Source organism: Callithrix jacchus, chromosome 11 (assembly GCF_049354715.1).
Source record: "Callithrix jacchus isolate 240 chromosome 11, calJac240_pri, whole genome shotgun sequence".
Lineage (NCBI taxonomy): Eukaryota > Metazoa > Chordata > Mammalia > Primates > Cebidae > Callithrix > Callithrix jacchus.
In genome coordinates, this window is record NC_133512.1 from 84,281,564 (window position 1) to 84,309,223 (window position 27,660).

At 35.6% G+C, this 27,660-nt stretch overlaps 1 long non-coding RNA gene across 1 annotated transcript in view; it reads right to left on the reverse strand.

Annotated features, from left to right (window-relative positions):
• Positions 1-27,660, reverse strand: part of LOC144578280 (uncharacterized) — a 252,199-nt gene that overhangs the window by 162,350 nt on the left and 62,189 nt on the right. Inside the window, exon 2 of the long non-coding RNA XR_013523755.1 lies at positions 18,230-18,329. This is a non-coding gene — a long non-coding RNA (uncharacterized LOC144578280). The remainder of the gene's footprint in view (positions 1-18,229; positions 18,330-27,660) is intronic.

The following is a 27,660-nucleotide window of genomic DNA, read 5'->3' on the forward strand; positions in this document are numbered from 1 at the left end:
TATAGAAATTAACACAATTTACCTTATTCTGAAATGTATCAATTCTCTAACAAACTCAGATTGAAATCATACAGTGAAATAAAGTTAAACATCAATAACAAATGCATAAAAGGCAACTAGAAATGCATCCAAATGTTTGGATATTAAGCAATTATTTCTGGATAATCAATGGATAAAAAATATAACAAGGAAAGTTAGAAAATATTCTGACTGAATAATAAAGCAAACCTCTAGCACATCTTGTGGGATATCTCTAAAATGATAATTTGAATGTGTTTATGCCAATAAATCTTAGACTTTTATGAACAAAAAACTCATTTCCCAACATATAAGGCAAATAATTTGAGATGAAAACCTGACGAAAGCATTTTAAAAAAGCATAATTATAGGATTATCCCTCTCATGACTAGATATAAAAATTTTTAAGAAATTATTAGCCAAAAGAATTTCCAAAGCTAAGGAACAAATGTCAGCCACTTTCCTAATACTAATAATAAACAAATGGCATTTGGAATTTAAAAAACAATACCATTTACATTAAGACCCCACAAAACGAAATATTTAGGTGTAAATCTAAAAAAAATATGTGCAAGATCTATTTGAAGAATACTGTAAAAATTTGATGAAAGAAATCAAAGAACTAAATAAATGGAGAGATATTCTATGTTCATGGATAGGAAGATTAAATATTGTCAAGATGTCAGTTATTCCAAACTTGATCTATAGATTCAATTTAATTCAAATCAAGATCCCAGCAAGTGGTTTTGTGGAGACTGAGAAACTGATTCTAATTTTAACATGGTGATGCAAAAGACTCAGAATAGCCAACTAAATGTTGAAGAAAAAGAAAAAAGTTGGAGGATTGGCACTATCCAACTTCAAGATTTACCATAAAACTACAGTAATCAAAACAGTGTGGCATTCATGACAACAGACAAATAGATCAATGGAAGAGAACAGACAGCCTCAAAGTAGACCTACACAAATACAGTTAACTGATCTATGACAAAGGAACAAAGGTGATAGATACAATGGAAAGAAGATAATCTTATCAACAAATGATGCTGGAATAACTAGACATCTACATGTTCTCAAAATGAAAATCTAAGAATAATTCTAATAAGTGAGACTACACAAAAAGGTACAAAACATTATTAAGAGATATTAAAAGAGCTACATATTTTCTGTGTTCGGCTTCATACAGACACATCAAAAATATGCATATAAATAAAATTCTATAATATTTTTTCTGTCTTCCCTGTTGCCTAAAACCTTTAAAAGTCAGACTTATCTTAAATATTTGTAGTCATATTTAGTGATGCTCTGATTCAAATTTCAATAGCGTCCTTGGACAAATATATTAACCTATGCAATTTAAAAATATCATTATCCTTAATTATTCCTTTTGTTGCTCAGGTAATTTCATCTTTAGGATTTCTACACTAAATGTAAAGCCTCTTGTGAGGGTTCAATATCAAGCTACACTTTGCTAATATCTCAGATAACAGGAAAATACAATCAGAATAGGTTGGGGTGCAGGAAAGGAAGAATATAGGATAAAGGAGGGGTTTAAAGACAAGTATTTCATAATGGTGCTTTACAAACCCTGCTCACACAATACAGATCCTTTTATTAAAATTAATTCTCAAATATTACAGTTAAGAAATAAAGAAAGGGAGGGGACTCAAGATGGCACTGTGAGAACAACCCAGGATTGGAGCCCGCGTTGAATTCGCAAATGGTGAGTCAGTGCTGCATTTCCAGACTGATCTTTGTTGCCCACAGAATGGGGAAACTCCCAAGTATAAAAAGACACGGGACGCCAGGCAGTAAGTCTGCCTGGCGAAGCCGGCAGCCGGGGCGGCGGCGGCCGGCCCTACCCAGCAATCCCCACAGGGCGCGCTTGTCCGGGTGCCTTGTTGAACCAGCAACCTGAGACTTGAGAGGGCTGGACTTGAGACTGAACGAGACTTGCACAGTAGCCCAGCCCAGGGGATTGCAGGGACAGATCGTTTGGGATACCCAGTGGGACGAACAAAACCACGATTTCAAACTATCCCGGGCAGACGGTCCGAGACGCCCTGTGGGGGAGGGGCGTCCACCACTACGGAGGCAACCTGCCCCAACTGATATACATGCCCACTGCTGACGCAGCCAGCCGTTGCCTAGGCAACCCGTCCCTACTGAGATACACGCCCACTGCTGACGCAGCCAGCCGTTGCCGAGGCAACCCGTCCCTACTGAGATACACGCCCACTGCTGACGCAGCCTGCCGTTGCTGAGGCAACACGCTACAACGAAAAGACTCCGCCGCAGGGCGTGGCGGAGACCACAGCAGAGCCGGCAGGAACAGCGCGAATCACACAACAGCAGGGCGGAGCCTCGGCAGCCAAACAGTGGCTAGTCTGCCTTTGAGCTGGGCAGGACACCTGATCGGACATCCAAAAATAAAGCCCAAACCCCTCAACACAGAGCATTTGAGAAAAAAAAAAGGGTTGTTTAATGAGCTGTGTTGCAGCAGAATCAAACATAGCAGCCTAACAGCCCTGAATGAACAACAGAGTGCACAGCTCAGCAATTAAACCCCTATAAAGTACAAACTGTCTCCTCAAGCAGCTCCCTGACCCCTCTATATCCAAAAGACTGTCATTAGGCAGGCATCATCCTGGGACAAAGAGAGCAGAAAAAGAAACTGGTAGCATCCCTCGCTGTGCCACGGCTACTAGAGGTGCACCCCAGACAAACAGGGTCTGGAGCAGACCTCAACAGTCGTACAGCGAAGGGGCTAGACTGGTAGAAGGAAAACCAAGCAACAGAAATACTTCATCATCAACATTCTGGGTGTCCACTCAGAGACCCAAACGAAAAGTCAGCAACTACGCAGACGACCAGCGGACAAATCCACAAAGATGGGAAGAAACCAGCGCAAAAAGGAGGAAAACACCCGAAACCAGAACACATCACCTCCTAGAAAGGACCAAAACTCCTCACCAGCAAGGGAACAAAGCTGGACGGAGAATGACTGTGGCGAAATGACGGAATTAGACTTCAGAAGATGGATAATGAGAAACTTTTGTGAGCTAAAAGATCATGTATTAAATCAATGCAAAGAAGCTAAGAACCTTGAAAAAAGATTTGAAAAAAGATTCGAGGAAATGATAACAAGAATGGATACCTTAGAGAGGAATATGAATGAATTAAAGGAGCTGAAAAACACAATACGAGAACTTCGCGAAGCAAACGCAAGTTTCAATAGCCGAATTGACCAAGCAGAAGAAAGAATATCTGAAGTCGAAGACCAACTCAATGAAATAAAACGAGAAACCAAGATCAGAGAAAAAAGCGCAAAAAGGAATGAACAAAGTCTCCAAGAAATGTGGGACTATGTGAAAAGACCTAACCTATGTTTGATAGGTGTACCAGAAGGGGACGAAGAGAATGAATCCCAGCTGGAAAATACTCTTCAGGACATCATCCAGGAAAATTTCCCCCACCTAGCAAGACAAGCCAACACTCAATTGCAGGAAATACAGAGAACACCACAAAGATATTCCACAAGAAGAGCAACCCCAAGGCACATAATCGTCAGATTCAACAGGGTTGAAATAAAGGAGAGAATACTAAGGGCAGCCAGAGAGAAAGGTCGGGTCACCCACAAAGGGAAGCCCATCAGACTCACAGCAGATCTCTCGGCAGAAACACTACAAGCCAGAAGAGAGTGGGGACCAATATTCAACATTCTTAAAGAAAAGAACTTTCAACCCAGAATTTCATATCCAGCCAAACTGAGCTTCAGAAGTGAAGGAAGAATAAAATCCTTTGCGAACAAGCAAGTACTCAGAGATTTTGTCACCACCAGGCCTGCTTTACAAGAGCTCCTAAAAGAGGCACTACACATAGAAAGGATCAATCAGTACCAGCCATTCCAAAATCACACTGAATGCTAAAGAGCTTCATCATAATGAAGAATCTACAACAACTAACAGGCAAAACAGCCACTTAGAATCAAAATGGCAGTATCAAATTCACACATAACAATATTAACCCTAAATGTAAATGGACTAAATGCACCAATCAAAAGACACAGACTGGCAAATTGGATAAAAATCCAAAACCCATCAGTGTGCTGTATCCAGGAAACCCATCTCACATGCAAGGATACACAAAGGCTCGAAATAAAGGGATGGAGGAAGATTTACCAAGCTAATGGAAAGCAAAAAAAAAGCAGGGGTTGCAATTCTCATCTCTGATAAAATAGACTTTAAAGCAACAAAGATCAAAAGAGACAAAGAAGGCCATTACATACTGGTAAAAGGATCGATACAACAAGAAGAGCTAACGATCCTAAACATATATGGACCCAACACAGGAGCACCCAGATACATAAGGCAAGTTCTTAATGACTTACAGAAGGACTTAGACTCCCACACAATAATAGTGGGAGACTTTAACACTCCACTGTCAATACTAGACAGATCAACCAGACAGAAAATCAACAAGGATACCCAGGGCTTGAACTCAGACCTGGAGCAAGCAAACCTGGTGGACATTTACAGAACTCTCCACCCCAAATCCACAGAATACACATTCTTCTCAGCACCACATCACACCTACTCTAAAATTGACCACATAATTGGAAGTAAAGCACTGCTCAACAAATGCAAAACAACTGAAATCATAACAAACAGCCTCTCAGACCATAGTGCAATCAAGTTAGAACTCAGAATTCAGAAACCGACCCAGAACCGCACAGCTTCATGGAAACTGAACAACTGGCTCTTGAATGTTGACTGGGTAAACAACGAAATGAAGGCAGAAATAAAGAAGTTCTTCGAAACCAATGAGAATGAAGACACAACGTGCCAGAACCTCTGGGACACATTTAAAGCAGTCTCTAGAGGAAAGTATATAGCAATAAGTGCCCATATGAGGAGAATGGAGAGATCCAAAATTGACACCCTATCGTCAAAATTGAAAGAGCTAGAGGAGCAAGATCAAAAAAACTCAAAACCCAGCAGAAGACAAGAAATTACTAAGATCAGAGCTGAGCTGAAGGAGATTGAGACACGAAAAACCCTTCAAAAAATCAATAAATCCAAGAGCTGGTTTTTTGAAAAGATCAACAAAATAGACAGACCACTAGCCAGATTGATTAAAAAGAAAAGAGAGAACAACCAAATAGATGCAATAAAAAATGATAAAGGGGAAATCACCACAGATTCCACAGAAATTCAAACCATCATCAGAGAATATTACAAACAACTCTATGCACATAAACTAGTAAACCTGGAAGAAATGGATAAATTCCTGGACTCCTGTGTCCTCCCAAGCCTAAACCAGGAGGAAGCTGAAACTATGAATAGACCAATAACAAGGTCTGAAGTTGAGGCAGCAATTAAGAGCCAAAAGCATTGGCAACAAAAGCCAAAATAGACAAATGGGACCTAATGAAACTCCACAGCTTCTGCACGGCAAAAGAAACAGTCACTAGAGTGGATCGGCAACCAACAGAATGGGAAAAAATTTTCGCAGTCTACCCATCTGACAAAGGGCTGATATCCAGAATTTACAAACAACTCAAGCAGATTTACAGGAAAAAAACAAACAAGCCCATTCAAAAGTGGGCAAAGGATATGAACAGATACTTTACGAAAGAAGACATATATAAGGCCAACAATCATATGAAAAAATGCTCATCGTCACTGGTCATCAGAGAGATGCAAATCAAAACCACATTGAGATACCATCTCACGCCAGTTAGAATGGCGATCATTAAAAAATCTGGAGACAACAGATGCTGGAGAGGATGTGGAGAAAAAGGAACACTTTTACACTGTTGGTGGGAGTGTAAATTAGTTCAACCATTGTGGAAGACAGTGTGGCGATTCCTCAAGGCCTTAGAAATAGAAATTCCATTTGACCCAGCAATCCCATTACTGGGTATATATCCAAAAGACTATAAATCGTTCTACTATAAGGACACATGTACACGAATGTTCATTGCAGCACTGTTTACAATAGCAAAGACCTGGAATCAACCCAAATGCCCATTGATAATAGACTAGATTGGAAAAATGTGGCACATATACACCATGGAATATTATGCAGCAATCAGAAATGATGAGTTCGTGTCGTTTGTAGGGACATGGATGAATCTGGAAAACATCATCCTCAGCAAACTGACACAAGAACAGAAAATGAAACACCGCATATTCTCACTCATAGGTGGGTGATGAAAAATGAGAACACATGGACACAGAAAGGGGAGTACTAAACACTGGGGTCTATTGGGGGGAAAAGGGGAGGGCCAGTGGGAGGGGGAGGTGGGGAGGGATAGCCTGGGGAGAAATGCCAAATGTGGGTGAAGGGGAGAAGAAAAGCAAAGCACACTGCCATGTGTGTACCTACGCAACTGTCTTGCATGCTCTGCTCATGTACCCCAAAACCTATAATCCAATAAAAAATTAAAAAAAAAAAAAAAAGAAATAAAGAAAGGTAATACTTATTGACTAAGGTTAAGTTTCTCAGAGAAAAGAAAAGGCTACTATAGATATCTTGTTTCTTTTAAATGATCAAATCCTATTTTCCTCTACAGCCCAATTCCTGACCCACAAATCAGTCCACTGCCCTCTTCTGAATGTTATTAATATAAAATTGTCACTTAGTTAATTTTGTGGTCTGTAACACTTACAAATTTTAGTATTTAACACTTGTATTATGTTACATACATTCCACAGTCCCAAAGTAGGAAATAACATATTTTTATGTCATTCTGTGTGGGATAAAATTGTTCTAATTACAACATAATTGTTATAACAGAAACCATGCCTCTGGTCATATTCTTGAAACTTCTCAGAGATTTCAGTATCAGAAGATTAGAAAAGAAACTGCATATATATCAAGTCTAACCCTGTCATATTACAGATGAGGCAACTGAGGTTTCCTTTTCTGAAAGCACAAAGTTATAAATGATTAAAAGCCTAGAATCCTGCCTCCCTGACACAATTCTTGAAATGTTCTTTTGTGGTGAATAAAAGTCATTCATTTTTTTCTCCTCTTTGCCAAGTGAATGTTTCATTGTTCAGCTGAGTTGACAGAACAGATGAAGGCAAAAGAGGCAATACTCAGGAGCACAGTTACTGATAAATAATTACAACAAGGACATTATAATTATTTAATTAAAATCTGCGCATGGGGAGAGATTATGAGTCTTTTAGCTTGCTACCTCATTTAGATGATACTACTCATTAACCAATTTAGCTGGAGTCAGCGCCTAAATGTCCACATGCTCCACTTTATCTTTGAAACCTGTGCAGTCAGCAGCCATGCTGCATGCTCTGTATCCTGCTGCTGGTACACACAGGCACACTTGCTAATAGCTTAAGAGACACTTGAATGTTTTAACTACCCATAGCCATGTTATAAACCTTCTCTGGAATTCTGAAGGTTTTCCTCTGAAAGAGCACCCAGAATTTTTGGAGGAATTTACTCTTATTAAGAATACAATAAAACTTCTGTGAAAAAAATAGAAATTAAGAGAATCAGGTCTGTTTGAAGCTCTCTCTAAAAGAGTTTGTTTTCTGTAGTATTGAAAGGAGCATGTTTTAAAGGAAAGGACTCACCTATACGGTAGTTCTGTGCCACCAACCCCAAAGACAATTCTGTGGTAAGACTCTGGGATATCAGTATTTGGATCCCCACATGGAAATTAAAGTTTCTGTTCTTCAAGTGTTTCCATTAAAAGAAAGAAAAGAAAAAGGGGAACTTCATTCTTAGTACCCATGAGACTGTTGGGCACAGGAGATAAGGGGGGAAAGCATTGATGTTAATTTGTTATTGGGTCTCTCTTGTACTTTCTCTTTCTTTCTTTATTTTGGTTTTACTTTTAAAAGTCATTTGTTTTACTCTGCTATGGCCCAATTCTGCAGATACATTTCTAAAAATGTAACAAATTACTGTGTTTCTAAAATGAGCTTGAAGTAGGACACCCTAGGACACCCTCGCAAATCAATAAGTCCCACAGGCACAGTACCTCAGAAAAATAAGACAACTAGAAATATGGTCAAGTAGACATATTTATACAAATTTAAACTATGATTCCTGGACCCTTCCTGGATCCTTGAAATGTAATATGAGGTGATCACCCAAACTGGTAATTCATCTCTGGAAACTTGAGAATGAATAGTAATTTTGAAATTGTATGCAATCTAAAGAAGTTATGTAGATGAGGCCTTAGGTCTTTTAAGGCCTCCCTATAATATAAATTTTACGAATCCTAAATGTTGCAAATATGGTAAAACATACAAAAAACAAATATACCAATACTTTTTTGGGAAGCTTCCTTTATCCCAACCCCTCTATTGGCATAAATGAGGACTATGTTGTCCATCTAGGAGAAATTACATCTGGACTAAGTTGAAAGGTGTCAGACTTTTAGGGTCTAATTTATCTATTTTATTAATCACGTATTGATATGTAGGTTCATATGTCTTTCTTTGTAAATTTATTCTTATGTAAAAACCTGCCTTTCCTCTTCTCTCTTATTAATACATCCTCTGCTAGAGCATCTGTCCCTGCTTCCAGGAACCAATCTAGTTTCTGTCTTTAAGACTTAGCCCTTGTTCTTCTCTCACCTGGAATATGCTCCTTTTACAGACTTTCAAATTTCTAGCTCCTTTTTGTCATTTATTAACTTAAACAACCTCCTCAGAGAGGCATTCCCTTACTGCCCCGTTTAAAGAATGTAGCTACCTCTTATTCTGCATCAAAACATCTTATTTGTTTTCTTTCTAGCACTCATCAGTGTTTTTAGCTACATAAGCACTTACTTTATGACTCATATATGGACTATTTATCTGTGACTTTAAGCTACACCAATAGAAATGCCATTTTGGTGTTATCCATTTCTGTAATACCATTATCTGGCACAGTATATGAATGAATAAATGAATGAAAGCCAAACAATTTAGAAGTATTAAACAGAATGTTTCACTTAAATAACATTTCTCCTTTTTTTGTTTTCTTTTTTAATCTGAGCACCTTAAATTATTGGCTAGTGATTGAATACAATTGGCATGTATTGTCTAGATCTCAATATATTACCATGTAACTTTCATCCTTATTCATATGATATATTTTGTTTCTTTTGTTTGGTATTTTTCTTCATTGAATTTCACTTTTATGTTTGACCACTCCTCTAATTGAATGGTATGTTTAAAATTTGAACACTATCTCACAAAAATATTGTTTTAGTTTACCTTTTATTATTTCTTTATTTTATTAGATCTTGATATTTCTTACTTATCTCTTTTACTTGATCACTATCATTTCCCTTAAAGAAATCTTCAACTGCTCTTTCAACTCAAAATTCTCAAGTAAATCATTATAGAATACATGCTTGTAAGATTACTTTTGCAATAAATAAAGATTGAGAAAAATTTTCTGGTAATTAGCCTGTTATATGAAGTTTTTAAAATTAGATTATTTCCTTTTCATAAAATAAGCTTATATCATTTAGACTAATAATAAAAATTAAGATATTTCTGGTGCCAAAAGCACACAATAGGGAAAGGATAATCTCTTCAACAAATGGTGCTGAGAAAACTGAATATCCATATACAGAAGAATGAAAATAGACTCTGTCTCACCCTTATCCAAGAACCAACACAAAATGGATTAAAGATTTAAACATAAGGCCTAAAACTATAAAACTACTAAAGCAAAATGGAAGGGAAAAGCTCCATGATGCTGGACTGTGCAATGATATTCGGATCTGACCCTAAAAGCACAGGCAATGAAAGTAAAAGTAGATAAATGGTATTGCATAGAACTAAAATGTTTTCCACAGCAAAGAAAACAATAAAGTCAAGAGACAACCCACAGAATGGGAGACAATATTTACAAATCACATATCAGTAAAGGGACTAATAAGCAAAATGTACAAGGAACTTAAATACCCTATAAAAAGAAAATAAATAAAGCTATCTAAAAATGGGCAAAGAATTTTGTTATGGTTTGGCTGTGTCCCCATCCAAATCTTATCATGAATTGTAGCTCTCATAATCCCCATGTGTTGTTGGAGGGACCCAGTGGGAGATAATTGAATCATGGGGGCAGTTTCCCCCATACTGTTCTTGTGGTAGTGAATAAGTGTCACGAGATCTGATGGTTTTATGAGGGGGCACACTTTTTGCTTGTCTTTCCTCTCTCTTGCCTGCTGCCATGTAAGACGTGCTTTTCTCTTTCTTAACTTTCTGTCATGATTGTGAGGCCTCCCCAAGCCACATGAAACTATGAGTCCTTTAAAACTCTTTTTCTTTATATATTATACTGTCTCAGGTATGTCTTTATTAGCAGCATGAGAATAGGCTAATACAGAATTGAATAAACATTTAAACATGGCCAACAGATACATGAGAAAATGCTCAACATCTTCAACATTAGACAAATGCAAATTAAGCTTCATTGAGATATCACTTGACACCTGTTAGTATGGCTATTATCAAAAGAGGAAAAATAACAAGTGCTGGAGAGGATGTGAAGAAAAAATAGTACTTATACCAAGTAGTTAATGTAAATTAATACAGCCATTGTGAAAAACAGTATGGAGTTTCCTCAAAAATCTAAAAATAGAATTACCATATGATTTAATAATCTTACTACTGGGTATATAGCCAAAGGAACTGAAATATGTATACAGAAGAGATGACTGCACTCTAATGCTCATTGCAGAATTATTCATAGTGGCCAAGATATGGAAACAACCTAAGTGTCCAATGCAGAAGAACGGATTTTTAAAATGTGGGGTGTGTGTGTTTATACACATATATGTGAAATACTAATACAATATACTATATAGAATAGTATACTATAATACTAACAGTATATAGAATGCTATTCAGTCTTTATAAAACTAAAATTTTGCTCATTTATGACAACATGGATAAATCTAGAAGCCATTATAAGTAAGGTAAGCCAGGCACAGAGAGACAAATACGGTAGAACTAAATATGTGGAATCTAAAATGTCAAATTTATAGAGGTGAAGTAGAATGGTGGTTACCAGAGGATGTGGTTGGTATACTGGAGAAAGGTGAGATGTTAGTTAACAGATACAAAGTTTCAGTTAGCTAAGAGGGGAAAGTTCTGGTGTTCTATTGCACAGCATGATGACAATAGTTAATGTTAAATAATGTATTGTATATTTTAAAATAGCTAAAAGAGAGGATTTTAAATGATCTCATCACAAAGAAATTATATTTGAGCTGATGAATATGCTAATTAGTTTGAGTCATTCCACAATATATACATGTATGGAAACATCATGTTGTATACAATTATTATTTATCAATTAAAAACAAAATAAAGCTTTAAAAATTAAGGTATTTCTAAATCAGTTTGTTTTCTCATTGTCCAATAACCTGAAAAATGTTTTAATTTACATGTAAATTTTGTTACCATATGAAATAATAAACAACCTTTGAACAATACTTATTATTTTGTTTGCAGTTTCATGTATTCCTGAGACAGGTATATGTGTACTATTTATAAATAAAAACAAAACAATTTTAAAGCCAAATGTATACAGTTATTCAATTATCCATTATTTTGAATTTTCTATTAATATCCCCTGGTCAAAGACATGAATATTTATGTTTGCTTAAATGTTTCATTTTGTTATTTTGATCAAAGCATTTAATGAAGACCAAAAGGTCACTAGGAAATAATAAAACACATGAATAGTACTACAGAGCCAAATATCATAATTTTACCCTGTATGTATTTCCACATTATGTCATCTGCCTGCCTCGAGATGATGAGCATCATGGAAGAAGCAATTTTTTCTCATTCCTGTTTGTATCCCTGAAGTTCCTTCTCAGAGCTTTGGCCCTATAAGTACTCATTCAACATTTGTTGAAAAGAATTGAATTAAAACTCCTTGTGTTGTGAATTATCAACTTTAAAAATGTATAAGATTAATTAAGATTAATTAACCTGAAACTTTTAAAGTAAAAGATCACTGAAGCCATGGAGACTCTAAAGTATCAGTATATACAGTCCTCCCCGGGTATATACAAGTGATTTGTTCTAGGACCCCCACATATGCCAAACTTTAGTCATGCACAAGCCTCATAATCGACCCTTCAGAACCCATATATACAAAAAGTCAGCCCTCTGTAAATATGAATTTTGCATTCCAGAAATACTGTATTTTCAGTCTGCAGTTGGTTGAAAAAATTTGTGTATAAATGGACCTGTACAGTTCAGAACCATGTCTGCAAGGGTCAACTTTAGATCCAAATTGCTATTACAAAATTCATGTTGTGCTTCCAATCTAAACCAACTGCATGATAAAAATAGGTTTTCTCCAAACAACCTATTCATAACATATGTCCATTTCTGAAATAACACCATTTTGGAAACCTGTGCAGTTAGACTCAACAATCATACAAGAGATTAGCTGAGCCAGAAGGAGCCCATGTTACTTACAAGGCTTTACTTACAAAGCTACTTACAAAGCTTTAACACAAATCAGCAGTAAAAAGCTGAAGAAAAAAAAAACCTGCAGCTAGTAACACAGTGGATCTCATGCAGATAAACTGGCATTACAGTTTCTGAAATATCACTGCAAAGTTTTGCTTCTCAACTTTGGGTTGATTATTAAGGTAACGTTATGGGAGGTGCAATCACCTTCTACATGTGATCTGCACACAGTTGTTAAAGGCCTTTAAATCTAATGTGCACTGACCTCTTGAACATTTGCACTCACTGGTGGTTTCCAATTTCTTCTATATCAAATGGTGACCTTAACATTCTATCTCATGGATATAACTATTGGAATTGAGCTGACATGATAAATGACTATTCTTGCAACCCCTGGCCATATTTTTTTTTTCAGATATTCAGTTGAATAGTTTAGCCTCTTCTTCTCCTTTTTAATGGTGATCTCATTGTTAATTTGCATGCCCATAAAAAAAAAGAAATATTCAAAGAATTTAACCAGTAAAAATAACCTCTGTATTTAATAATTGAATACTATTGACCAGCTTCTTTGATAATTTTTAAAAATTAATTCAGGAATAGTGTATGCAACTGCATCTGCTCATGATATCTAAAAATCCATCATCTCTCACATTTGAAAATTTCATCATTAACACTTTCCTACTCAGTTCTATAGTTCTCATACTTGCTTCCAAATATTTTTAAATGCTTTTATGGTTTAGATTAATATCAGAATTTTTTCTGCTAGGCCTGACTCTCACCATAGGTTAGTTTCTGCAGTGTAACTTCCTTATTGAATTTATCTTCCCACCACCTGATACTAAGTTGTTTTCGCTCCAGGTCCTGCTATACTCAAAGTTTCTGTTCTTGGTTATTTTCAGGGGCAAAACAGTTTTTCCTAGCTTATTACAATAAAAACATAGAGACTCATTTCTTAGTTATGTCCACATAAATCATCTATATTGCCTGAATGATTATTTTTTATTTTCCACGATTTCAGCAACTGTAATTAACATTTGATATTCAGTCTAGCTGTCAGTTAGCTTACTGAATTTGTAGCTATATGTTTGCCTAAATAAACTTGATATGCATTTACAATATAGTCAGGTAAGAGTTTTTAATGTTAATAAAGATATATTTAATGAACAATAAAGTCTATTATTTAAACACTAGATTTAAATAATATAGTATAATAATAAATAATAATATAGGCTAAATGCTATAGTAAAAGAAAAGCTATATCCTAAATTATTAATCTGATTCCATTTAGATATCATCCATAGAACATTTTATAATCTGAAATAAATAGGCTGTTGTATGATCATTAAATTTTACTGGAAGAGTTACAGCATTTTCTATCTTTTAAGTGTCTGTGTCCTGCATGCATCAAAAAATAGCTTATTTAGCTTGACAAACATAGCCAAATATATATGTAAGCTATTTTGAAAATAATGGAAAAATCTTATTAATAGCTGTTTTCTCTTGTGGGGCATGGTGAATAGTAATTTAGGGCAGGTGAGAGCAAAGCAATTTAACATTTCCCTTGTTGGTTCCTTTGACCTACTACTTTGGAGGTCCCTGCAACACCCTTGAGCTTTTTCCACAGGATAAAGTGATAGTTGCTAAGACTTTGCCAAAATGTTCTCTATTTCACTGTTAGGTTTTACCTGTATCTTTTTCAGGTGTTTATTTTTTAATATATTCCTGTCTCCAAGAGGAAAGAATTATACACACACATGCACATACATACTTACTAGTTTCTTTATACATTAATTACCTCTAGATTGAAGTTATTATTGCTCAAAGAAATGATGCCCTCTAAGACAATCTTGTGTAATAATCAATATAGTTGACCCATGAACAAGATGGGTTTGAACTGCATGGGTCCATTTATATGTGGACATTTTACAATAAATGGTTTTTGAATTATAACCAAGTTGTTCAAAGTTACGATGGTTAATATTGAACGGCAACTTGATTGGATTAAAGGATGCAAAGTATTGTTCTTGGGTATATCTGTGAGGGTGTTGCCAAAGGAGATTATCATTTGAGTCAGTGGACTGGGAAAAGGAGATCCATCCTCAATCTGGATGGGCACAATCAAATCAGCTTCCAACACGACCAGAATAAACAGCAAGTGTTCCTGCCTCTCCTTCCCCTCTTCTGCCTCATGCATTTCTTTCACCCTAACAAAGTGAGATCAAACCCTCCTCTTCCGCTACCTCCTCAGCCAACTCAACATTAAAATTATGTTTATTTATGGTCCATTTTCACTTAATGAGTAGTAAATATGTTTTCTCTTCCTTATGATTTTCTGAATAACATTTTCTTTTCTCTGGTTTACTTTATTATAAGAACACAGTATAGGCCAGGCACAGTGGCTCATGCCTCTAATCCCAGAACTTTTGGAGTCCTAGGCAAATGAATCTCTTAAACCCTGAAGTTTCATAGTCCCAGCTACTTGGGAGCCTGAGGTGAGAAGACCACTTTGACCCAGCAGGTCTAGGCTGTGGTGAGCCATGATTGTGCCACTGCACTTGTGGCACTTTTTCTGAGACTGTCTCAAAAAAAAAGTACACAGTATATAATACATATAACATACAAAATATACGTTAATTGGTTAATGTTATTGGTAAATCTTCTGGTCAATAGTAATCTACTAGTAGTTAAGTTTTGGGAGAGTCAAAAGCTATAATGCTGTTTCTTGACTGCATGGAGGATCAGCACCCTTAATCCCGAGTTCTTTGAGATTATGATGATTACTACTGAGTGTCAACTTGATTGGATTGAAGGATGCAAAGTTCCTGGGTGTGTCTGTGAGGGTGTTGCCAAAGGAGATTAATATTTGAGTCAGTGAACTGGGAAAGGGAGACCCACCCTCAATCTGGATGGGCACAATCTAATCAGCTGCCAGTGCAGCCAGTATAAAAACAGGCAGAAGAACGTGGAGAGATTAGACCGATTTAATTTCTGAGGCTACAGCTTTCTCCCATGCTGGATGCTTCCTGCCCTTGAACATCATACTCTAAGTTCTTCAGCTTTGGGACTTGGAATGGCTTCCTTGCATTTCAGCTTGCAGATAGCCTATTGTGAGACCTCACCTTGTGATTGTGTGAGTTAATACTTTTTAATAAACTCCCATTTATATGTATCTATCCTATTAATTCTGTCCCACTAGACAACCCTGCTAATACAAAGGTCAACTGTATATGTTGCCTCTATTTTAAACAGCATAATTACTCATTGGCTTTGACTCACCAATGTGGTCACTTCCACTCTCATGGTAATTTCCCTCTTCTGCCACTCTCAGTATTACTAGGCCAAGAGAATAAACTCATGTAAACACATTTGAAAGAAAATTTAAGAAATTTCTACAGCAAATAATTAACCAGAGTAAACAATGTGATTTTTATTTAAGGTTTCCCTAAATCTTTTTATGCCCTTGGTTTGTGGTTGACTATATATTTTCATGATTCAGAGCCAAAACCAGACCAAAGCATGATCTGGTAAAGAGTTCTTATAGCTGTGAGTCAGCCAGCCTGGATTACAGTTTTAGCTGTATCATTACCTAACTGTGAATTTAGATAATCCCTGAAATTTCCTGGCTCTCAGTTTCTTTATCTGTAGTGTGAAGTGGTTGGACTGAGTTATTTGAGATTTCCTGAAAGCTCTGTGATTGAAAAAATTCTTAACAGACTTAAGAAAAAGTGGTCTGACCAGTAAATTTCCATTCCTAACTTTGCGTTTGGAGGAGAAGAGGCATTCTGGTTTTTGTTATTTTCAGACTTTTGGGGCTGGTTCTCCCCATGTTCGTGGATTTATCTACCTTTGGTTTTTGATGTTGGTGACCTTCAGATGGGGTCTATGAGTGGACATGCTTTTTGTTGACGTTGATGCTATTCCTTTCTGTTTGTTAGTTTTTCTTCTAACAGGCCCCTCTGCTGCAGGTCTGCTGGAGTTTGCTGGAGGTCCACACCATACCCTGGTTGTGGCTATCACCAGCAATGCCTGCAGAACAGCAAGGATTGCTGACTGTTCCTTCCTCTGGAAACTTCATCCCAGAGTGGCACCCACCAGATGCCAGCCAGAGCTCTCCCATATGAAGTGTGCTACTGGGAGGTGTCTCTCAGTCAGGAGACATAGGAGTCAGGGACCCACATAAGGAGGCAGTCTGATCCTTAGCAGAGCTCGACACTGTGCTGGGAGATCTGCTGCTCTCTTCAGAGCCATCAGACAGAGTCGTTTAAGTCTGCTGAAGCTGTGCTCACAGCTGTCCCTTTCTCCGGGTGCTGTGTCCCAGGGAGATGGAGGTTTTATCTATAAGCCCCTGACTGGGGCTGCTACCTTTTTGTTGTTGTTGTTCAGAGATGCCCCACCCAGAGAGGAGGAATCTAGAGAAGTATTCTGGCCACAGCAGCCTTGCTTAGCTGTGGTGGGTTCTACCTAGTTCAATCTTCTGGGACACTTTGTTTACACTGTGAGGATAAAACTTCCTACTCAAGCCTCAGCAATGGTGGATGCTCCTCCCCCCACCAAGCTCGAGTGTCCCAAGTTAAGCTCAGACTGCTGTGCTGGCAGCAAGAATTTCAAGCCAGTAGATCTTAACATTAGCTTGTTGGGCTCTGTGGGCATGGGACCTGCTGAGCCAGACCACTTGGCTGCCTGGCTTCAGCCCCCTTTCCAGGGGAGTGAACGGTTATGTCTTACTGGCATTACAGGCACCACTGGGATAGGAAAGAAAACTCCTGTAGCTAGCTTAGTGTCTGCCCAAACAGCTGCCTAGTTTTGTGCTTGAAAGCCAGGGCCCTGGTAATGTAGGCACCAGAGGGAATCTTCTGATCTGCAGGTTGCAAAGACTGTGGGAAAAGTGCAGTATCTGGGGTAAAATGTACTGTTCCTCACATCACAGTCCCTAATGGCTTCCCTTGGCTAGGAGAGGGAGTTCCCCAACCCCTTATGCTTCCCAGGTAAGGCAATGCCCCCTCTGCTTCAGCTCACCCTTTGTGGGCTATACCCACTGTCCAACCAGTCCCAATGAAATGAAAGAGGTACCTTAGTGGGAAATGCAGAAATCATCTGCTTTCTGCACTGATCTTGCTGGAAGCTGCAGACTGGAGCTGTTCCCATTTGGCCATCTTACCAACTTTGCTGTATTCACTCCTGAAGTGGTAGGTACATTTATACTGCCCAAAACTTATGTGATGTGTTACTCTGCCTGACTCCTGACAAGTTAGAGCTGGTGACCTCTGAGCCTAGGCAATGTCTGCTTTTTCTTGAAATAATCTGGACCACCAATAAATGCAACCAGAGATTAAAATAATATTAAAATATCTAATCTTTCTTATTGTCATCTCTTTCTTCTTAGTCTCCCTCACTAACTCTAGTGTTCTGCAATAATACTAGCAGAAAATCACCATTTTCAATAATAATTTAAATTAGTACAATTTTTGTAAAAAGTAACTTTATAGTAAGAAACAAGAAGTTTTCCAATTTTTTCATAATCTTTAACTCAGAAACTGAACATCTCCTTATCAGGAGACATGCATAAATATACAAATACAGTGCTATTCCTCAGGCAGCAAGAGTAGGAATTGAAAACAACAGTATTACCCAAAAGATGATATATGTTAAACAGTTATGAAGGAATCTTACTGTCTAGTATGTTAGGGCTGCTACTAAAAAATGCCATAAATTGGGTTGCTTATAAACAACATAAATTTATTTCTCACAGTTCTGGAGGCTGGGAAGGCCAGGATCAAGGCATTGACAGATTTTATGTCTGGTGAGGACTTGTTTCCTGGTTCATAGACAGCCCCTTCTTTCTGTGTCCTAGGGGAGAAAGAGGAAAACCCCTCAGGTTTTTTTTTTTCCCTTTAGTCATTCATTTATTTATTTATTTAATAAAGGCTGTAATCCCATCTATGAGGGCTCCACTGTCATGACCTAATCATTCCTCAACAGGCTCCACCTCCTAATAGCATTGCCTTAAGGGTTAGGATTTCAGCATATAAAGTTTGCTGGAACACAGACATTCAAAGCATATCTCTGGGCTAAGATAGTATTTCTTTTTCTATTCTTGGATGTTTTATCTAAGATAGGCATTATCTCTTGATATTTGGTATAACACAACAGTGAAAATGTGAGGAGATTTGTGTTTGTATATGTTTTTGTTTATGTTTTGGTTTGGAAGTTAGTTTTCTTTGTTTTTGTGGGTAGATTTTTTTGTAGATAGATTTGTCAATATAAACTTTCTATTTTGTAATAATTATAGATTCATCTGTACTTGTAAGAAATAATACAAGAAAATACCATGCACTCAGTTTCTCCAGTGGTAACATCTTGCAAATCTATAGTACAATATCACAACCAGCTTATTGACATGGATACAATCAATATACAAAACATTTCTATCGTGTCAAGGATCCCTCCTGTTTCTCCTTTATAGCCATAACCACTTCACTCTGATACCACAGGCTCCTTTATATCTGGCAACTGCTAACCTTTTTTTATTTCCAAAATTTTATCATTTCAAGATTGTTATGTAAATGGAATCATGTAGTATATAAATTAAGGGGATTGGTTTTTTTTCACTTAATATATGGCTTTTGAAATTTAATCCATGTTGCTGTATGTATCATATTTTCCTTTCTATTGCTGAGTAGTATTCCATGATATAATGTACCCTGGTCTGTTTAACTGTTGAAGGATATCTGGGTTGTTTCCAGTTGGGGGCTATTATGAACAAAACTACTATAAACATTCATTTACAGGTTATTTTGTGAATATGAAGTTTCATTAATCTGGGATAAATGCTCAGGAGTGCAATTATTGGGTCAATATGTTAGTTGCATATTCAGATTTTTTTAAGGAATTGACAAATTGTTTTCCAGAGTAACTATATCATTTCATAATCTAACCAGCAATATAGAAGTTACCCAGCTTCTACACATCCTTTGAAAGTACTTAGTATGGTCTGATTACTTGTTTTACCTATTCTGATGGGTGTATATTTATATCTCATTCTGGTTTTAATTTGCATTTTTCTTATAACTAATAATGCTGAACATATTTTCTTGTGCTTATTTGCAATCTGAATGTCCTGTCTGGATGTTTCTTCATCTATTTTGCCCATTTTTCTAATTGAATTTCTTTACCATTGACTTTTAAAAGTTCTTCATTCTAGATACGAGTCCTTTGCAGAATATGTATGTGGTTTTAAAATATTCTTGTTCCACTGTAACTTGTCATTTTGTTCTTTTAACAGGTTCTTTTGCAGAGTAAACGTTTTTGTTTAATGAAACCAAATTTATCAGTTTTTTTCTTTAATGAGTGGGGCTTTTGGTGTCAAGTCTAAGCACTCACAGCCTAGCCCTCAGTCTTAAATATTTTTCTCATATTTTTTCTCAAAATTTTATAGTGCTGCAATTCACATTTGTTTTTAACCTATTTTGAATTAATTTTTATATAAGGAAGTGAGACTTACATTGCAGTTTATTTTTTACTTATGTATGTCCAATATATATTGTACTGTATAATAAGGAATTTGGCTGGCTTTTGTCCTTGGTTTCTGAGAGATATTCTCTAAATATTTGGAATTTTCAGAATAATAGGACTCTTTGTTATTCATGGTGGGCCTTAATAGTTTATGCTATTAAGGTGACTTTTGGGCTCCTAGATAGTTTCAGAATGAAAACTGATCATGCTGGAAATACCAATCTGTGATTAGGGAATTGAAGCTTTGAGTGATGTGATATTAGTCTGTCCTTTCAAACTCCAAGGAAGGAGGGGGACTAGAGATTGAATTCAATCATGTGATCAATGATTCAATCAATCACGCCTTTATGGAGCAAAAACTCTAGGCTCTGTGAGCACCAAACCAAAGCTCTGTGAGCACCATGGTTGGTGATATACATCCATGTGCCAGAAGCAGTTACATCCCAAGGGCACTGAAGTTTCACATATGGGATTCTCCTAGACCTCGCCCTATTTGTCTCTTTATTTGACTTGCACTTTTCTGAGTTCTGTGATTTGCTCTAGCAAATTATCAAACCTGTGGGGTTAGTGGGAATCCCTGAATAGATCTGCAGCCAGTTGGTCAGAATTACAGGTAGCCTAAAAGCCCTGGATTTTTGGCTAGTGTCTGAAGTGAGCGGAGTTTTGTGGAGGACTGTGATATCATAACTTAGATTTGATCTAACTTTGGGTAGTGTCAGAATTGCATTGGAAATTGCTATGGTGCCATTTTTTGAAAAAAGTATATTTTCTTCATTGAATAGCTCTTGCACTTTCATAAAAAATAAGTTGAGCATATTTGTATAGGTCTAGTTTTAGATTCTCTGTGTCATTCCACTGATTTATGTGTTTCTTCCTTCACCAATACCACACAACCTTGTTTGCTATAGCTATATAATAACTCTTGAAATACTTCCACTTTATTCTATTCTTCAACATTGCTCTAGCTAATTCATTTACCTTCCCATAATAATTTTGGATAATCTTGTCTATATTTACACAAAGAAGTATTGCTGGGATTTCTATAAGAATTGCATTAAATATAAATATCATTTTGGGGGGAATTAACATCATTACATTGTGGAGTCTTCCAATCCATAAACATGGTATAGGTCTTTATTTACATCTTTGCTTAGTTTTTTCACAAGTGTTATGTAGTTTTCAGCATATGGTCCTAAATATGTTTTGTTAGCTTTATACCTATTTCATTTTTTGAGCAATTTTAAATGGCATTATATTTTAAATTTTGGTGTTCACATGTTCAATGCAAGCAGTAAAACTATGATTGATTTTGGTAGGCTAGCTTACATTCTTTGCTGAACTTGTTGAACTCAGGTTTTTGTTGTTTTCTTTTTATTAATTGTTTTTCTATTAATTTTCTAGATGCCTTGGGCTTGTTTACAGGATTTTAATTATGTCATCTAAAAATAGGAACAATTTCATATCTTTCTAATCTGTGCACCTTTTATTTCCTTTTCTTGCCTTAATGCACAGAAATTCTACCACTATGTTGAATAATAGAAATGTGAGGGGACATCCTTGCTTGGTTTTCTACCTTTCAGGGAAAGAGTCTTTCACCATTAAGTACAATGGTAGCTGCAGGTTTCTCGTAGTTGCTCTTTATCAAATTGAAGAACTTCCCCTCTAGTTCTAATTTCCTAAGAGTTTTTATCATGAATGGATGTTGGCTTTTGTCAAATGGTTTTTCTGTGTGTGTTGATATGGTTGTACTAGTTTTCTTCTTTCAGTTTCTTAACATGGATTACATTGATAAACTTTTTAATGGTAATCCAGTTTTGCATGCCCTCAATAAACTCCTCTTGGTCAAGGTTATCATTTTAGATATTGCTAAATCCCAGTTGCTAGTATCTTTTGAGAATTACTTGTATATCTTTTGAGATATATTGACTGATAATTTCTTTTAATGTACTATGTTTGGTTTGATGTCAGGGTCATTCTAGCTTCACAAAATGAATTAGAAATTGTTTCTTCCTCTTCTGTTTTCTGGAAGAAATTGTACATGATTGTTACTAATTCTTTTAAGCTTAGAATAATTCTCTAGTCTGAAGAACTCCAGACTTGGCTTGGCAATTTCTTTCAATAGAGTATTTTAATTACAAATTCAATTTCCTTGATATTTACAGTGCTATTCAAATTTTCTATTTCAAATTGAATGAATTGTTGTAGCTTATAATTTTTGAAGAATTCATCATTTTATCAAAATTGTCAAATATACGTATGTAGAGTTGTTCTTAGTACTCTCTTAATAACTTTAATGTCTTCAGCATCTGTAGTTATATTTCCTATTCCTTTTCTGATATTGGCATTTTGTGTCTTCTTTTTCACTTAATACAAGAGTTTTGTCAGTTTTATCAATCTGCTCAAATAGCAAGACTTTTACTTCATTGATATCCCTGTTGTTTTCCTATTTTCAATATCATTGATTTCTGCTCTTCATTTTATTTTTCTCCATCCATTTGATTAGGATTCATCGTGCTCTTAATTTTCTCAAGTCTTGAGGTGGGAACTCCATTTATTCATTTGAAATGTTTTTCCTTTTCTAATGAATGCATTGTTTGCTGTTTCTGTTTGGGTTTATTTTGTTGTTTTCTGTTTTGTTCTTTCTGCCTTCCTGTGGAGTGCTTATACATTTTATTAGATTTCATTCTGATTCATTTATAGTGTTTTGGGTTATGTATCTTCGTATAGGATTTTTAGTGGTTATTGTAGGTATCGGTAGATAGAGAGAGAGATTCATATAGACAAGTTATACATAATCACAGACTACTGGCGTTCTCAATTTTTCAGACCAAGTGAAGTGTACAAATCTTACCTCCTTCTACATATCTTTAACTACTTTATTTTATAATATAATTGTATTATATATTTCCTCTCTATATATTTAGAACCACAAAATATGGTTTTATTATAATTTTGCTTCAACATTCAATTTAGAAAACCCAAGAGGAAAATGATAGTCTATTGTGTTGACCAATATTTTTGCTTAGAGTGTATTTTGCTTTTTCTGATATTCCAAATCTGCTTCTTCAGCTCTGAATCTTGGATATATGGAGTAAAAATAAAACAACAGGAACTCACCACTTTGTTCAACATGGGTTCCAAAGGCTATAGCTGACTTGTCCTCTTTTCTCTACCTTTAAAAGTATTTTGATTGTTTGTTTGATGTGTAATGTCCAGGATCTTTAGTTATACTTAGCCCAAGAAATAGAGAAAAGGACATCTCCTTTTTTCTCTCAGAAGCTGAATTCATGTATGTAGATTTTTAACAACCATTATAATTGCATTTATTGCACTGATATACCATTTAGGTGATAGGTGATAAACAGTATAAAGTCCAGACTCAAATTAGGTCCAAATATCAAATATACTACTTGGTTGTCTATCAGAATTAATATTGGGTTAGTTTCTTAATTTTTCTACCCCAGTTGTATAATGTAAAGAAAATGATAATTTTAGTATATATAACAGAAGATTAGTGTGAGGGTCTTGAATACAAACTCTTAGCAAATAGGCTGGATATAGGAAGTTCTCAGTAAATTTTACTATTATTTTAGCTATTCTTATTACAATTATTAATTTAATGAAGTTCATTTATTTCATATTATATAATCAACTTTTATAAGTGTAACATTTTTGCTTAGAAAATAATTGTCCTTTCTGATTGTTGAATGCATGGTTCTGTGTATGTCTACTGTATTGTACTTGCTAATTTTGTTGATGAAATCTGTATCATTACTATATTTTATTCTGTTAATGGTTATGGAAAGAGAAACATGTTAAATTTTCCCATTATGCTAGTGATTCGCTTTTTGTAATTTCAATTTTTTATAAGTTTTGCAACTATGCTACTGTATGAAAACAGTTTAAAATTATGCATTGGCTATGTTTCCCTAATAAAACTTTTTGCCTTAAAGCAATTCATCTCTTCACTGAAAATAACTGGTATATAGTTTTGTATCCTTTTTTTCACTTAGGTTTATATATATATATATACACACACATACAGTTTTCTGGAAACATTATTTTAACAACTATGTCAATTCTCATTGTTCAGATTTACCATATTATTTGAAATTCCCCAATTGCTAAACATTAGTGTCATTCATATTTTATTATATATCACACTGCATGTTTTAATATTACTTGCAAATAATATGGCTCAGAGGCCAAAAGAAGCTTTTCTCTAAAAAGACAGATAAGAAATATAGGCTTTATGGGCAACATGCTCTCTGTTGAAACTATCCAGTTCTACCATTGTTGCACAAAAGCTGCAGAGCAAATTCATAAATAAGTGAGCATGACTATGTTTTAATAAAATATTACTTATAAATACAAGCAATTAGTCAGATTTTTCTCACAGGCCAAAGATTATGACTCCTGATACACCTGTCTACTAAGGCCTCTAAACATAATTAAAACTAATTATATAGTGCAGCAAAATTTTAATTCAAAATATATTAATATCAGTACATTCTTTGATACTTTATATTTTTTCCGTAGTTCTTGACTATTTGAATTTTTTATTCAATTTTATAGATAACATACTGATACAGTTTAGCTCTGTGTCCCTACCCAAATCTCATCTCGAATTGTAATCCCCACGTATTGAGGGAGGGGGATCATGGGGTGGTTTACCCATGCTGTTTTCTGATAGTGAGTGAGTTCTCATGAGATCTGATGGTTTTATGTGTTTGACAGTTACTCTTTCACAAGATCTCTCTTCTTCTGCCTTGTGAAAAAGTTATCTGCTTCCCCTTACACCATGATTGTAAGATTCCTGAGGCCTCCTCAACCATGCAGAACTATGAGTCAATTAACCCTCCTTCCTTTATAAATTATTCACTCAGGGAAGTTCTTTATAGCCATGAAAATGGACTAATACACATACATTTGGGTTATGTTTTTTGATCCACTCTGAAAAATTTGTCTTTTTATTGGTACATTTAGAATATTGATGCTCAAAGTGATTCTTGACATACTTGGATAAATATATATAATATTTTTTACTGTTTTATATTAGCTTCCCTTGTTCTTTGTTTCTATTTTTGTTCTCTGTTCTTTTTCTACTTCCTGAGGTTTCAATTGAGCATTTTGTAATTCAATTTTTTATTTTTTTATCTTATCAGTTATACTTTGTTTTAGTGGTTGCCCTAAAGTTTGCAATACATTTATAACTAATCCACATTTACATTAAATATAACACTATACATCTTAATAGGTAGTATGAGTATTGTTAATAAAAAATAATTCTAATTCCTCCCTCCCATCCCTTGTATATTTGTGGTCCATCTATTTGACTTATATATAGGCATACATAAGCAGCACGTGCACATGCACGCACACACACACACACACACACACACACACACACAAGACATATATAGGCATACATAAGCACATACATCGTTGTTATTATTTTGAAAAAATTGTTATTTTCCAGATCAATTAAGAATAAGAAAAATTAACTTTTTGGCATTTTTTCTGCCTGGTATTCTCTGAGCCTCCTAAGTCTGTGGTTTCATATCTGACATTAACTTGGAGAATTTTTCGGTAAGTCTTACTTCAAATATTTCTTCTGTTCCTGTCAGTCTTTCTTATCCTTATTCCCATTATGCATATCTTATACCTTTTGCAGTTGCTGTAAAGCCGTTGGCTATTCTTTTTTTTTTTTTTTTTTTTTTGATCTGTGTTCTCTTGCCTTTTCTGTTTTGAAGGTTGCTAAAGATACATCCCCAAGTTCAGAGAATCTTTCCTTGACCTCGTGCAATCATACTACTAATGAGTCCATCAAAGGCATTCTTCATTTCTGTTACATGATTTTGTTCTCTAGAATTTATTCTTGGTGCTTTCTTAGAATTTCTTCTTCTTACTTACATTGCCCATATGTTTTTGCATGCTATCTACTTTACCCATTAGAGCCCTAGCATATTAATCATAGTTGTTTTAAATTCCTGGTTAGACAATTTCAACATCCCTGCCACATTTGGTTTTCATGCTTGCTCTGTCTCACAACAACAACAACAACAACAACAAAAACTGTGTTTTTGTCTTTTAGTATGTCTTGTATTTTTTATGTTAGTTGTACCTAATGTGCCAGATAAAAGGAACTGCTGTACATAGGTCTTTAGTAATGTGGAGGTAAGATGGGGTGGGGGGCAGGGGAGAAAGTTCTACAGTTCTGTGATTAGGTCTCAGTCTTTAGTGAGCCTGTGCCTCTGGACTGTGAAAACCAAAATCGTTTCTCAATTTTTCTGTAAACTCTTAGGTGAATCAGAATACAATGGGTTGACGTTAGGTATTTTCTTTCCCCAGATCAGTTAGGATCTGATAATATTCAAGCAGATTAGGCCATGGTTAAGTAGTTTCTCCTGAGGGTAGGCAGAAAGAAAAGAAAATAAAAGAAAAGAAAAGAAAGAAAGAGAGAAAAAGGAAGGAAGAAAGAAAAGAGGAAGGAAAGAAGAAAGAAATAAAATGAAAGAAAGAAAAAATTAGAAAAAAGAAAGAAAAAGAAAGAAGGAAGGAAGGAAAGAAATGAACAAAAGACAGCAGAATGCTCTGGTGTGTTTCAAAACACCTCTTGCTTAAAGCATGAGGGGATATTTCTCCAATATTTTCTTATGAGAATCTGATTGATCTCCTGGTTGAGATAAAACTCACAAAACTGTAGGGACTCTCCTATGACTGGGTCCCCCATAGTTTTTAATTCTGACTTTCCACACTGAGCCTCCAGCAATTTATCAATTCCAGTTCAGATTTCCTACTGCAGCACTGGTTCCTGCTGATTTCCACTCATAAGGCTCTGCTCCTGGAAGCCATGACTCCCTATGTTGGCCTGTCTGTCTCTCCAATCTTGGGGGCAGTAGTTTGCCCTGTGTACTTACCTCTCTTACAGATCCAAGAAGAGTGTTGATTTCTCAGTCTGTTCAGCTTTTACTGTTATTAGGACAGTGTTAGAACTTAAGCTCCTTGGATGCATTGGTGGAAACCAGAAGTCCTCTTTATTCAATTTTGATAATTTATATAACATATGCTTTTTCAAAAATCATGTATTATATTGCAATTTTAATTTATTAGCGTAAGACTATATATGTAGTTATTTGTTTTTAATTTTCTCCATATCTTCAAATTCTTCACTTTTAGTTAAGAGTGCTCTTGTGTTTTTCTTGTTTGTTGAGTACAAGAAAAAGTTTTGAGCCAGGTCACACTGAAGATCTAGAATATTATTTTGAATTGATATATATAATTTCTCTTTCAGAACAGTTTTGTAAGAGAAGTTAAGATTACAGACCATCTGTCTCAGATTGAAATTTTAATTGTGCCACTTCCAGTCTGTGTGACCATGGGTGGTCATTAACTCTCTAAGAGTCCCCCTTCCATCTCTCAGATATATATGATAAAATTTACCATATAGTGTTGTGGTAAGGCTGAACACTGATGTATAAAATAACAGTTATAAAATTATAAAACAGTGCATCCAGGCAATTAGTACAGTCTATGCCTTCTAGAAGGTACTTCTAAATGTTACTTTTAGATATTTTAGAATATAATAAAGAACTATATTATGATGATGTTCTTTATCTTTTCAATTTGTTAATAAAATATTTTAGTTTATGTTCTAAGTAAATTT